Below are 14251 nucleotides of genomic sequence, written 5' to 3'. Positions count from 1 at the left end.
CATCTAACTGAAAAAACAAACACATGCTTATTAAAGACGAGCTCCGCCGAGATGTGTCGCTTTCTGCAGTTTTGCTTTTAATGAAACGAGCAGCTTGTCAGAAGCATGATGGGAAGCTCTTAAAAAAAGAGAGAGAGAGCACAGTTCCGCCCATCTATCAGCTGGAAATGCAAACAGACTAACAATAACCGCTAATATAATGTTGTGTTTTTTTTTATATATATTTTTATGATATATGTGTTTTTTTTAAGATGTGTATAGTGTGTGTTTTTGGGTATTGTTATCTTACATAGCCGTCCGATAATGAGAGCGTAATGAAAAATTTAATGAAGTAAAAAATCCAGCTACTGTGGGAGAACACGTTGCACTCTGGGAAACTCTAACTAGACGTCATCCATCACGGCTCGTGCACGGGCCAAATATTATCTGTGAACAGTAAGGAGCCGTCCTTGTGGAAAATAGAGCCGTATTACGCATGCAATTCTGGGTCAAGATGTGCTGTGGGAATAAAAATGATTCCTATAAGTGCTTGAGACTAACAAGTTACTCTGAACGAAGCGATGAACTTTATGCATCTGAACTTTGCACTTTATCCGGGTACAAATAGTGGAGTTAGTAATGAGAGAAGAAGAAAGTGAGAAAGCAGAGTCGCTGATAAATGCTAGAAACTCTTGAGACAAAATGCAACAGTCAAACAGCCAAATGTATTCTTAGATACAATTAACCCGCTGCCGCCTCGTCGCTGATGTGGGGAAAGAGGCTGAAGCGAAGTGAGATACTGAGCTGTTATTAGTGGTGTTTGGTGAGTCAAGAATCACTGTTGTTATTATTCCAGACAGGAAGAACAGAAACCATTTAGAACACCCTAGCAACCCCATAGCAACCACTCAGAACACCCTAGATACCTTAAAGCTCTAGTCACCTCAAAACAGCTCAAAACAGACTCTCAGAGCAACCACTCAAAACACCCTAGCAACTCCTTAACAATCACTCAGAAAACTCTAACAACCTCAAAGCCCTAGTAACCTCATGACAGCACTCAGAACACTTTAGCAACCTCATAGGTACTATTCAGAACACCCTAGCAACCCCATAGTACCCACTCAGAACACCCTAGCAACTCCTTAACAACCACTCAGAACACTCTAACAATCTCAAAGCCCTAGTAACCTCATGACAGCACTCAGAACACCCTAACAACCTTATAGGAACTACTTGGAACACCCTAGCAACCCCATAGTAACCACTCAGAACACTCTAGCAGCTAATTAGCTAGCAATCAGAATACTCTAGCGACCCCAAAGCCCTAGTAACCCCATGACAGAACTCAGAACACCCTAGCAACCTCATATTGACTACTCAAAACACCCTAGCAACCCCATAGTAACCACTCAGCACACCCTAGCAACTCCTTAACAACCACTCAGAACACTCTAACAATCTCAAAGCCCTAGTAACCCCATGAAAGAACTCAGAACACCCTAGTAACCTCATTGTGAGTACTCGAAAGACCCTAGCAACCCCATAGCAACCACTCAGAACACCCTAGCAAGCATCCACAGCACAGCAGCTTGATTTGTACAGGTGCACAACACTCATGTGTTCCTCAGTTGTAGTTTAAGAATCAAAGAGCATCTCAGTGGGTGATCTGAAATAGAGAAACTCATCAGATTTCATCTCTTCATCATAATTTAGTCTCACTGACAGAAACAACTTACTGTAGTGAGTTTATAAAGACAAAACTCAACTCGACATGCTTCATTTTCACGAGGAAGGAAGGAATGATGCTGAATGACACGATCTAGAAACGCAGTCTCCTGATGTCAAACGCAAACGTGTAAGCAACGCTTAAAAAGTTTAAATAAGGTTACAAATGTTATCATCTCACTTACACAATCCTAAATTGCTGTCGCTTATATTTTACCTCTTACAAGTGTATTTATTGTGTAAATATGTCATCTATTAAGAATATTATAAAGTTTGACCAAAAACTGGAATCAACAGATGAACATTTCCAATGAAACACAAATAAATCAGAACATTTATATTAATAGTTATAATTCTGTTCCATCTAGCAGCATTTACAGAAGAAACTCAAAGCGGACTGCTGGAGCTCTTGAGCTCTCGGGTCGTGATGGATCTGGATCTGTCTGGATCCGTTCAGTCTGGCTGAGAGTGAACATCAGTCGCTGGAACTCTCTGCGGGACCGTCTCTCAGCCACTCCGCCACCTGCTCCTCGCCCAACAGAATGAGCACATAATGAGAGGAAGAATAACAGAGGCGAGCAGGGGCTTTGTGGGGCAGTTGATGTCCTCCAATGGCGAATGAGAAGATCTGTCACTGGTCATTGGCACCTGGATGATCCTGTTTATTGCCAAGAGCTGCAGGAGCAGAGCCAAACTGAAGAATACGAATATGAACAAAACTCACTCATGATGCTTAAGTTTTATAAACATGTTGCCATTTGATTATTAGGGTTTTCTGAAAAGTTGCTATTGAGTTGCTAGGGTGTTCTGAATGTTTTGGGGTTGGTATGGTGTTCTTAATAGTTGCTATGGGGTTACTAGGGTGTTCTGAATGCTATGGGGTTACTAGGGTGTTCTTAATAGTTGCTATGGAGTTACTAGGGTGTTATGAATGTTTTGGGGTTATTAGGGTATTCTTAATAGTTGATATGGGGTTACTAGGGTGTTCTGAATGTTTTGGGGTTATTAGGGTATTCTTAATAGTTACTATGGGGTTACTAGGGTGTTCTGAATGTTTTGGGGTTATTAGGGTATTCTTAATAGTTGCTATTGAGTTGCTAGGGTGTTCTGAATGTTTTGGGGTTATTAGGGTATTCTTAATAGTTGCTATGGGGTTACTAGGGTGTTCTGGAGTTTTTGGGGTTATTAGGGTGTTCTTAATAGTTGCTATGGAGTTACTAGGGGGTTCTGAATGTTTTGGGGTTATTAGGGTATTCTTAATAGTTGCTATGGAGTTACTAGGGTGTTCTTAATAGTTGCTATGGAGTTACTAGGGTGTTCTGAATGTTTTGGGGTTATTAGGGTGTTCTTAATAGTTGCTATGGGGTTACTAGGGTGTTCTTAATAGTTTCTATGGAGTTACTAAGGGGTTCTGAATGTTTTGGGGTTATTAGGGTATTCTTAATAGTTGCTATGGGGTTACTAGGGTGTTCTTAATATTTGATACTGAGTTGCTAGGGTGTTCTGAATGCTATGGGGTTACTAGGGTGTTCTTAATAGTTGCTATGGAGTAACTAGGGGGTTCTGAATGTTTTGGGGTTATTAGGGTATTCTTAATAGTTGCTATGGGGTTACTAGGGTGTTCTTAATATTTGATACTGAGTTGCTAGGGTGTTCTGAATGCTATGGAGTTACTGTGGTGTTCTTAATAGTTGCTATTGAGTTGCTAGGGTGTTCTGAATGTTTTGGGGTTATTAGGGTATTCTTAATAGTTGCTATGGGGTTACTAGGGTGTTCTGAATGTTTTGTGGTTATTAGGGTATTCTTAATAGTTGCTATGGGGTTACTAGGGTGTTCTTAATAGTTGCTACTGAGTTGCTAGGGTGTTCTGAATGTTTTGGGGTTATTAGGGTGTTCTTAATAGTTGATATGGGGTTACTAGGGTGTTCTTAATAGGTTTCTATTGAGTTGCTAGGGTGTTCTGAATGTTTTGGGGTTATTAGGCTATTCTTAATAGTTGCTATGGGGTTACTATGGTGTTCTTAATAGTTGCTATTGAGTTGCTAGGTTGTTCTGAATGCTATGGGGTTACTATGGTATTCTTAATAGTTGCTATGGGGTTACTAGGGTGTTCTGATAGTTTGCCATTGGGTTACTAGGGTGTTCTGAATAGTTGCTATGGGGTTACTAGGGTGTTCTGAATAGTTGCCATGGGGTTACTAGGGTGTTCTTAATAGTTGCTATGGAGTAACTAGGGGGTTCTGAATGTTTTGGGGTTATTAGGGTATTCTTAATAGTTGCTATGGGGTTACTAGGGTGTTCTGAATGTTTTGGGGTTATTAGGGTGTTCTTAATAGTTGCTATGGAGTAACTAGGGGGTTCTGAATGTTTTGGGGTTATTAGGGTATTCTTAATAGATGCTATGGAGTTACTAGGGTGTTCTTAATAGTTGCTATGGAGTTACTAGGGGGTTCTGAATGTTTTGGGGTTATTAGGGTATTCTTAATAGTTGCTATGGGGTTACTAGGGTGTTCTTAATAGTTGCTATGGAGTAACTAGGGGGTTCTGAATGTTTTGGGGTTATTAGGGTATTCTTAATAGTTGCTATGGGGTTACTAGGGTGTTCTTAATAGTTGCTACTGAGTTGCTAGGGTGTTCTGAATGCTATGGGGTTACTAGGGTGTTCTTAATAGTTGCTATGTAGTTACTAGGGGGTTCTGAATGTTTTGGGGTTATTAGGGTATTCTTAATAGTTGCTATGGGGTTACTAGGGTGTTCTTAATATTTGATACTGAGTTGCTAGGGTGTTCTGAATGCTATGGAGTTACTGTGGTGTTCTTAATAGTTGCTATTGAGTTGCTAGGGTGTTCTGAATGTTTTGGGGTTATTAGGGTGTTCTTAATAGTTGCTATGGGGTTACTAGGGGTGTTATGAATGTTTTGGGGTTATTAGGGTATTCTTAATAGTTGATATGGGGTTACTAGGGTGTTCTTAATAGTTGCTATTGAGTTGCTAGGGTGTTCTGAATGTTTTGGGGTTATTAGGGTGTTCTTAATAGTTGCTATGGGGTTACTAGGGGTGTTCTTAATAGTTGCTATTGAGTTGCTAGGGTGTTCTGAATGTTTTGGGGTTATTAGGCTATTCTTAATAGTTGCTATGGGGTTACTATGGTGTTCTTAATAGTTGCTATTGAGTTGCTAGGTTGTTCTGAATGCTATGGGGTTACTATGGTATTCTTAATAGTTGCTATGGGGTTACTAGGGGGGGTCTGAATAGTTGCTATGGGGTTACTAGGGTGTTCTGAATAGTTGCCATGGGGTTACTAGGGTGTTCTTAATAGTTGCTATGGAGTTACTAGGGGGTTCTGAATGTTTTGGGGTTATTAGGGTATTCTTAATAGTTGCTATGGGGTTACTAGGGTGTTCTGAATGTTTTGGGGTTATTAGGGTATTCTTAATAGTTGCTATGGGGTTACTAGGGTGTTCTGATAGTTTTGGGGTTATTAGGGTATTCTTAATAGTTGCTATTGAGTTGCTAGGGTGTTCTGAATGTTTTGGGGTTATTAGGGTATTCTTAATAGTTGCTATGGGGTTACTAGGGTGTTCTTAATAGTTGCTATTGAGTTGCTAGGGTGTTCTGAATTCTATGGAGTTACTAGGGTGTTCTTAATAGTTGCTATGGAGTTACTAGGGGGTTCTGAATGTTTTGGGGTTATTAGGGTATTCTTAATAGTTGCTATGGAGTTACTAGGGGGTTCTGAATGTTTTGGGGTTATTAGGGTATTCTTAATAGTTGCTATGGGGTTACTAGGGTGTTCTTAATAGTTCCTATTGAGTTGCTAGGGTGTTCTGAATTATATGGTGTTATTAGGGTATTCTTAATAGTTGCTATGGGGTTACTAGGGTGTTCTTAATAGTTGCTATGGAGTAACTAGGGGGTTCTGAATGTTTTGGGGTTATTAGGGTATTCTTAATAGTTGCTATGGGGTTACTAGGGTGTTCTTAATAGTTGCTACTGAGTTGCTAGGGTGTTCTGAATGCTATGGGGTTACTAGGGTGTTCTTAATAGTTGCTATGGAGTTACTAGGGTGTTCTGAATGTTTTGGGGTTATTAGGGTGTTCTTAATAGTTGCTATGGAGTAACTAGGGGGTTCTGAGATGTTTTGGGGTTATAAGGGTATTCTTAATAGTTGCTATGGGGTTACTAGGGTGTTCTTAATAGTTGCTACTGAGTTGCTAGGGTGTTCTGAATGTTTTGGGGTTATTAGGGTGTTCTTAATAGTTGCTATGGGGTTACTAGGGTGTTCTTAATAGTTGCTATTGAGTTGCTAGGGTGTTCTGAATGTTTTGGGGTTATTAGGCTATTCTTAATAGTTGCTATGGGGTTACTATGGTGTTCTTAATAGTTGCTATTGAGTTGCTAGGTTGTTCTGAATGCTATGGGGTTACTATGGTATTCTTAATAGTTGCTATGGGGTTACTAGGGTGTTCTGATAGTTGCCATTGGGTTACTAGGGTGTTCTGAATAGTTGCTATGGGGTTACTAGGGTGTTCTGAATAGTTGCCATTGGGTTACTAGGGTGTTCTTAATAGTTGCTATGGAGTTACTAGGGGTGTTATGAATGTTTTGGGGTTATTAGGGTATTCTTAATAGTTGATATGGGGTTACTAGGGTGTTCTGAATGTTTTGGGGTTATTAGGGTGTTCTTAATAGTTGCTATGGGGTTACTAGGGTGTTCTGAATGTTTTGGGGTTATTAGGGTATTCTTAATAGTTTGCTATTGAGTTGCTAGTGTGTTATGAATGTTGGGGGGTTATTAGGGTATTCTTAATAGTTGATATGGGGTTACTAGGGTGTTCTTAATAGTTGCTATTGAGTTGCTAGGGTGTTCTGAATTCTATGGAGTTACTAGGGTGTTCTTAATAGTTGCTATGGAGTTACTAGGGGGTTCTGAATGTTTTGGGGTTATTAGGGTGTTCTTAATAGTTGCTATGGAGTTACTAGGGTGTTCTGAATGTTTTGGGGTTATTAGGGTGTTCTTAATAGTTGCTATGGGGTTACTAGGGTGTTCTTAATAGTTCCTATTGAGTTGCTAGGGTGTTCTGAATTATATGGTGTTATTAGGGTATTCTTAATAGTTGCTATGGGGTTACTAGGGTGTTCTTAATAGTTGCTATGGAGTTACTAGGGGGTTCTGAATGTTTTGGGGTTATTAGGGTTTTCTTAATAGTTGCTATGGGGTTACTAGGGTGTTCTTAATAGTTGCTACTGAGTTGCTAGGGTGTTCTGAATGCTATGGGGTTACTAGGGTGTTCTTAATAGTTGCTATGGAGTAACTAGGTGGTTCTGAATGTTTTGGGGTTATTAGGGTATTCTTAATAGTTGCTATGGGGTTACTAGGGGTGTTCTTAATAGTTGCTACTGAGTTGCTAGGGTGTTCTGAATGCTATGGAGTTACTAGGGTGTTCTTAATAGTTGCTACTGAGTTGCTAGGGTGTTCTGAATGTTTTGGGGTTATTAGGGTGTTCTTAATAGTTGATATGGGGTTACTAGGGTGTTCTTAATAGTTGCTATTGAGTTGCTAGGGTGTTCTGAATGTTTTGGGGTTATTAGGCTATTCTTAATAGTTGCTATGGGGTTACTAGGGTGTTCTTAATAGTTGCTATTGAGTTGCTAGGGTGTTCTGAATGTTTTGGGGTTATTAGGCTATTCTTAATAGTTGCTATGGGGGTTACTATGGTGTTCTTAATAGTTGCTATTGAGTTGCTAGGTTGTTCTGAATGCTATGGGGTTACTATGGTATTCTTAATAGTTGCTATGGGGTTACTAGGGTGTTCTGATAGTTGCCATTGGGTTACTAGGGTGTTCTGAATAGTTGCTATGGGGTTGCTAGTGTGTTCTGAATGTTTTGGGGTTATTAGGGTATTCTTAATAGTTGCTATGGGGTTACTAGGGTGTTCTGATAGTTGCCATTGGGTTACTAGGGTGTTCTGAATGGTTGCTACAGGGTTACTGAGGTGTTCTGAATACTGTGGAGTTACTAGGGTTTTCTTAATAGTTGCTATTTAGTTGCTAGGGTGTTGCAATGAGTGGTTGCTATCCCATTGCTATGCATTGATTGATCCAGAACAATGCTTAACTTAAATACTTGGTGCTAGAGATTTGATCTCATTATCAATATTTACTAGCACTAGTGGCAGTGATGTTTGCCTGTACGTATAAGAATGTCCTGAAATGCTCCTGATGCCGAGGCTCTACATGTACAGTATGTATAATGCAGTGTATGAATACATCTATAAGTGTGTGCTGGATTTGAAGCGCGGACACAGCAGGGCTGTTCTCTGCTGCTGTAATGGTCTCTTCAGACACTCTGGAGCTGTAACTGAACATGATGTCAGGGTGGAAATGCCAGAGCAAGTGTTTAAGTCGATAACAATCCACAGAACTGCAGCTTTAATAAGAGGACACACACACACACACACACACACACACACACACACACACACACACACACACACACACACAGTCATGCTCACAATGGCACTAATGAACTACATCTGGTTTTCACACCCTCCTACTCACAGTCAGTTTGCATTGTGTGCTTGTGTGTGTGTGTGTGTGTGTGTGTGTGTGTGTGTGTGTGTGTGTGTGTGTGTGAACAACTATGTGACAAAAAACAAAGCAAACAGCCAGATGAGAATTTTCTCACCACCTCGAAAGCGACGTGAACGGAAGATCCTCTGCCCTGCTAACGTTGAAAAGAGATCGAATATTTCCACGGATCATTCACCTCCACTAGTCGGGGGGAAACAGAGGTTAGCGCTCTGGAACAACTTTGTATTTTTGGAATCAGTTTTGGTGTAATTGATCATCAAGACTACCTTTCCGTTGAAGTTCAGCTGTGCTGTGCGTCATGAAAAAGAATAAAGATATATTACATTTCAAATCCAGATGAACAGAAACACATTTCATTTGACACGTTCGGGATAAATGACATCACCGAAACAAGGATCTGTCATTATCTGGCCGAGCTGCCAAACCCATTTAAAGCCTTGTGTTTTAGAATGTGACAAAGTACAAGAGAAACAGATGGTTTATAAAAGCAAGAAGCCATTTGAGGCTGTGCGTTAGAGTAATTTTACTGTTCGCTGTGAGAGTGCATCCCCTCCTCATTTATTCTGCTTTAACAAGTGCTTGTTTTAAATCAGGGAGGAAATATCTCACATTTGACATATTTTGTTCTGTGGCCTTCAGATGTTTGATTCATGCACAGTTACTTACCTATGATAACGTTTGTAGCTGGTTTCATCCGTCCTGCTTGAGGAATGACTGCAGTAGTAAAGCAGATTAAAGTCTCCGGACATCACGTGTCATTTCTGGAAATGTCACAGCGTACGGCAGGCGGTCGAGCACGTGAACATCTGCTTTTCCTACAGTTTAAAGACACAAAAACTCACGCAATGAAGTCTGTGTATAAAAACACCAGTTTGGTAGGGTTTGAGTGGTTGCTTTGGGCTGCTAGGATGTTCTTAGTGGTTGCTATGGACTTTTGGGTCGTTGCTAAGGTGTTCTGAGTTATTGCTTTGAGGTTACCCAGGCTATGAGTTTGGTAGGGTTTTCTGAGTGGTTGCTATAAATTGTTAGGGTGTTCTTAGAGTTTGCTATGGACTTTTGGGTTGTTGCTAAGTGGTTTGTGGTTTGTTGTGTGTTGTTGGTGTTTGTTGTTGGTGTGTTGTTTTGGGTGGTTTATATTTTTTTGGTTTTTGGTTGGTGGTTTGTAGGGTGTTCTGAGTGGTTGCTATAAATTGTTAGGGTGTTTCTTAGAGTTTGCTATGGACTTTTTGGTGGTTGCTAAGTGGTTGCTAGGGTGTTCTGAGTGGTTGCTATAGATTGCTAGGGTGTTGTCAGAGTTTGCTATGGACTTTTTGGGCGGTTGCTAAGTGGTTGCTAGGGTGTTCTGAGTGGTTGCTATAAATTGTTAGGGTGTTCTTAGAGTTTGCTATGGACTTTTGGGTTGTTGCTAAGTGGTTGCTAGGGTGTTCTGAGTGGTTGCTATAGATTGCTAGGGTGTTGTTAGAGTTTGCTATGGACTTTTGGGCGGTTGCTAAGTGGTTGCTAGGGTGTTCTGAGTGGTTGCTATAAATTGTTAGGGTGTTCTTAGAGTTTGCTATGGACTTTTTGGTGGTTGCTAAGTGGTTGCTAGGGTGTTCTGAGTGGTTGCTATAGATTGCTAGGGTGTTGTCAGAGTTTGCTATGGACTTTTGGGCGGTTGCTAAGTGGTTGCTAGGGTGTTCTGAGTGGTTGCTATAAATTGTTAGGGTGTTCTTAGAGTTTGCTATGGACTTTTGGGTTGTTGCTAAGTGGTTGCTAGGGTGTTCTGAGTGGTTGCTATAGATTGCTAGGGTGTTGTTAGAGTTTGCTATGGACTTTTGGGCGGTTGCTAAGTGGTTGCTAGTGTGTTCTGATGTGTTGCTATAAATTGTTAGGGTGTTCTTAGAGTTTGCTATGGACTTTTTGGTGGTTGCTAAGTGGTTGCTAGGGTGTTCTGAGTGGTTGCTATAGATTGCTAGGGTGTTCTTAGAGTTTGCTATGGACTTTTGGGTGGTTGCTTTGAGGTAACCCTGGCTATGGGTTTGGTAGGGTTTTCTAAATGGTTGCTATGGGGTTGCTAGGGTGTTCTGAGTTGTATGCTTTGAGGTTACTAAGGCTATGAGTTTGGTAGGGTTTTCTGAGTGGTTGCTATGAGGTTGCTAGGGTTTTCTGAGTGGTTGCTATAGATTGCTAGGGTGTTCTTAGAGTTTGTTATGGACTTTTGGGTGGTTGCTAAGGGGTTGCTAGGGTATTCTGATTGGTTGCTTTGAGGTTACTAAGGCTATGAGTTTGGTAGGGTTTTCTAAGTGGTTGCTATGGATTGCTAGGGTTTTCTGAGTGTATATATATATATAATGCGTAGGAGTGTTGCCAATAATGGATTTTTTTTATTGTTTACTTATTTTTTTTTATTTTTTTATTTTTACAAAATCTTCATTCCTTCCCCTATTAATTTTATCTATACATTCTTGGTAGTTCATTATATTCTATATTTAATGATGTGTCAATAATTCCTCTCGGTTCTGTTTGTCGTTGCACTTTTGGACAAGTAACTAAGAAAAAAAAAACATTTCCCTGCATTACATCACATGCATATGAATGTGACAAATAAAGAACCTTGAACTTCATTTGCCTTCTGAAAGTCTAAATCTACTCATAAGTATCTTTGTGTTGTTTTTTTCTTTCTTTCTTTCTTATTGAAGCCTGATGAAAATACAAATTTGGGGAAAGTGAGGGTGAGTAAATAATGACAGCATTGTAATTTTCAGATGAGCTCTTGCTGTTAATGCTGTGTGTGTGTGTGTGTGTGTGTGTGTGTGTGTGTGTGTGTGTGTGTGTGTGTGTGTGTGTGTGTGTGTGTGGCAGGAATGAGTTGTGTTTGACCTTTGCTGTGCTGTAGAGGTGGCGGCGTCTCTGACAGTGTGACAGAGAGACCAGCAGAAGCAATATAATGGATGAGCTCTCTCAAGGTTAACACCTCCCTCCCTCCCTCTCTCTCTCTTTCCTCCTTCTTTCCTTCTATCTATCATTTGTTTCTTTACCTCCTTACTCATTGCTGTTGCTTGTTTTTTTTCTTGGTTTTTTTTCCTTTCTATTTTTTATCTCTTCCTTGTTCTTTGGATCTCAGACATCCCTCCATCCTTGTGGCGTAACCTCTTCCCCTCTCGCCTCCTTCAGCTCCCTTTGACTCACAGATTTACTTTTACATTCCTGCATTTAGCAGATGCACTTTTTTCAAAGCGACCTGCATTGCTTTTATATAAAGGTCATGTATTGCCTGTTTGTGCTGCAGGAAAGCTGTATTAGGGTCCCATCTTCACTTACAGGTAAATTTACTATAACTATTCACAAATACATATGCATGTTTGTCAGTACATTATTCATGTGGTAATCTACCTATACATAAAGTACCGGGGCCGTACCGTAATACAGTAACTCTATCAGATAACAACACATACATACATTAACATATTCATTTAGACTACTCATGAGAAACTAGAGGCAAAATCAGTGTTTTTTCATGCACTGGTAACATTTGCATTACCTAGTCTTCTCTTTCAGATGAGTGGAAAGAAAACTGAAGTGTTTATTTTATTGCACTTTATCTATTTGCGTCTGTAAAGTATCTTTAAAGTATTTTTTTCCCCTCTCTCTCTCTTTTACATACGACAAACATAATAATTTTATTCCTATTTATATTCCGAACATTTTATATACAGTATCATTTACCTTATTTATGACATTTATTTAACATGTTTTTAATCCTAAAAACATGATAATTTTTTCTGTCTGCTGACAGTATTATTTGATTTATGGACTGATAAAAAGATGAATCCAAACTCCACTCTGGAAAAAAACCATTAAATCTTATATGAGAACAAAATGAAACTAGAATTGTGAATTTTTTCCATTGTTCAGAATTATGTTCTGAAAATGTATGCAAATTAGCGCATAACCTCATTTGCATATTTAAACATTACATTTCAGAAAACCTGTACAAAACAATTGTCTTAATGTACAGTGATTAATTAAGTAGGGAAAGTATGGTGAAATATATTAGTTAAAATATACACTCTATTCATATGTAGTATATGTATTGAAATCTAGTGTAGTGTTTTGTCTTAATTTGACATACATTACATATTCCAGTAAGTCGTACTGTCTTAAAGGAACAGTTCACCCTTTACTCTCCCTCATGTCATTCCAAACCTGTATGAGTTTGTTTCTTCTGTTGAACACAAAATAAGATATTTTGTAGATTATTGGTAAGCAAACAGTTGACGGTAGCCATTGACTTCTATAGTATGGGGATATGGGTACTTTGGAAGACAATGGCTGCCATCAACTATTTGGGTGATGTTTGAGCATGTGGGCCATAAACTGTGTTTTTTTTTTTTTTTTTTTTTTTACTGTATAAAGTTTCCTCAAATGCACTTATATTGTTAGCAGGATTTGTACATCAAAAATGCAATGGTTCAAACAGTCAAACATCAACCAAACAGTTGACGGCAGTCAACAGTATTTTTTCCCATACTATAAAAGTCAATGGCTACCGTGAACTTTTTGGTTACCAATATTCAACAAAAATATCTTCTTTTGTGTTCAACAGAACAAAAAAAACTCAGGTTTGGACCAACTTTAGGCTGAGTTAATGATGACAATATTTATTTTTGGGTGAACTGTCCCTTTAAAGGTCCTCATACTACTGTAGGTCAAGTCTCAATTTCACAACTAATATTTTATTTATTTTGTTTTGTTTCAATTTACTAGGTATTCAAGTGAGAATAAATTGATATTTTGTTTTTTTAACACCAATTTATCTGATTTACGATGTACTTTTACACAATAAAACATCGTATTACCAGGGAACATTTTCAAAAAGCATCATATTGCATGCTTTAACAGTCTAAAAAGTCCAAAAAATGTGCATTTCTGCATGTGAAGAATTGCCAAACAAAACAAAAACGGACAGTTAGAGTTGTGAATCAGACGGGCTCATGTAGGATGAGTGTGAAAGAGACGCTGATGTGTCTGAATGAGCTGAATGAACCTACGGTTTGCCGAATGCTGCAACGATTGCGCGATGAATCATTACCGGGAATATCGCTCCAGATCCGCGCCCAAACACACGGCTGCTCGTGCTACACGTGCGAATCATTAATGTGAGATATCTGCAGGCCTACTGACTAGAAACGGCAAATTATCACCACGAACATAGTTCCAACAATGCGCGCGACTCTGCCGCTGACGGTTCGCTCATTAAGCTCTAATTGCACGGTTCACGTCGCCGCTATCCGTGCTAAGCGCGCGCTAGGCTAGCTGCAGAAATCGGCCGCGCGCGTCAGTGACAAACAGCATTCTCTTCTCATCCATCATAAGTGCCAAACTCAGACATTCATTACAGAGTTTGCCGATCTTTGCTGTTCTCCTCGCCGCTTTTCACTTAATCTCTCTCGGCGCTTTCTACTGAAGCTGGAAAGATGCTGAACAGCAGTAAAGGAAGCACTACATTAATTAAATGCAGAAATTTGCCCCACTCTGTTTTGTTGCTGAGAAAGAACTGCTAAGATTGATGAACTTCTCTGAGAGTCGAGAGCGCTCCGCTAGTCTCAAATCTGAGCTTAATTGAGATGGAGCGTCTATTAGGTGAGCCGCATACATTAAGGTGTCAAAACTCTGTATTCTAATCTCGCCCGCCTGATTTTTCTGGCTTTTTTTGCTGGGAGACGCGGGGCTTCTTTACATGCGGCACGGAGGTGATAAACATGCTCTCGGGCGCCGGGGTCAGGAACACGGAGTCTCCGGAGACGCCTTTGAAGGCCTTTGTCTTTGGCAAGCTTGATTTTAGAGGAGCAATTCAGCTCTGGCTGATTCAAACATCTCAATTATTTTAACATTCACTAACGTAAAAGTACCACAATGGGAATTCGATGTACCAAGTGTGTCTAAGCTGAAAACACCTTTGTATCAGATT

The 14251-nt window shown here is 39.7% G+C and overlaps 1 protein-coding gene and 1 long non-coding RNA gene across 2 annotated transcripts in view; both read right to left on the bottom strand.

Annotated features, from left to right (window-relative positions):
• Positions 1-14251, bottom strand: part of LOC109112082 (ras-related protein Rab-6A-like) — a 358885-nt gene that overhangs the window by 164563 nt on the left and 180071 nt on the right. The gene's annotated exons all lie outside the window — the stretch shown is intronic.
• Positions 8400-9115, bottom strand: LOC122145313. The gene is made up of 3 exons (XR_006160257.1): positions 8968-9115; positions 8568-8590; positions 8400-8481 (listed from the first exon to the last, which is right to left on the bottom strand). It is a non-coding gene; the product is annotated as an uncharacterized LOC122145313 (long non-coding RNA).

This window comes from Cyprinus carpio, chromosome A6 (assembly GCF_018340385.1).
Source record: "Cyprinus carpio isolate SPL01 chromosome A6, ASM1834038v1, whole genome shotgun sequence".
Classification (NCBI taxonomy): Eukaryota; Metazoa; Chordata; class Actinopteri; order Cypriniformes; family Cyprinidae; genus Cyprinus; species Cyprinus carpio.
Note: the sequence above shows the minus strand (reverse complement) of the source record. Positions and strands in the feature narration are given on the sequence as shown.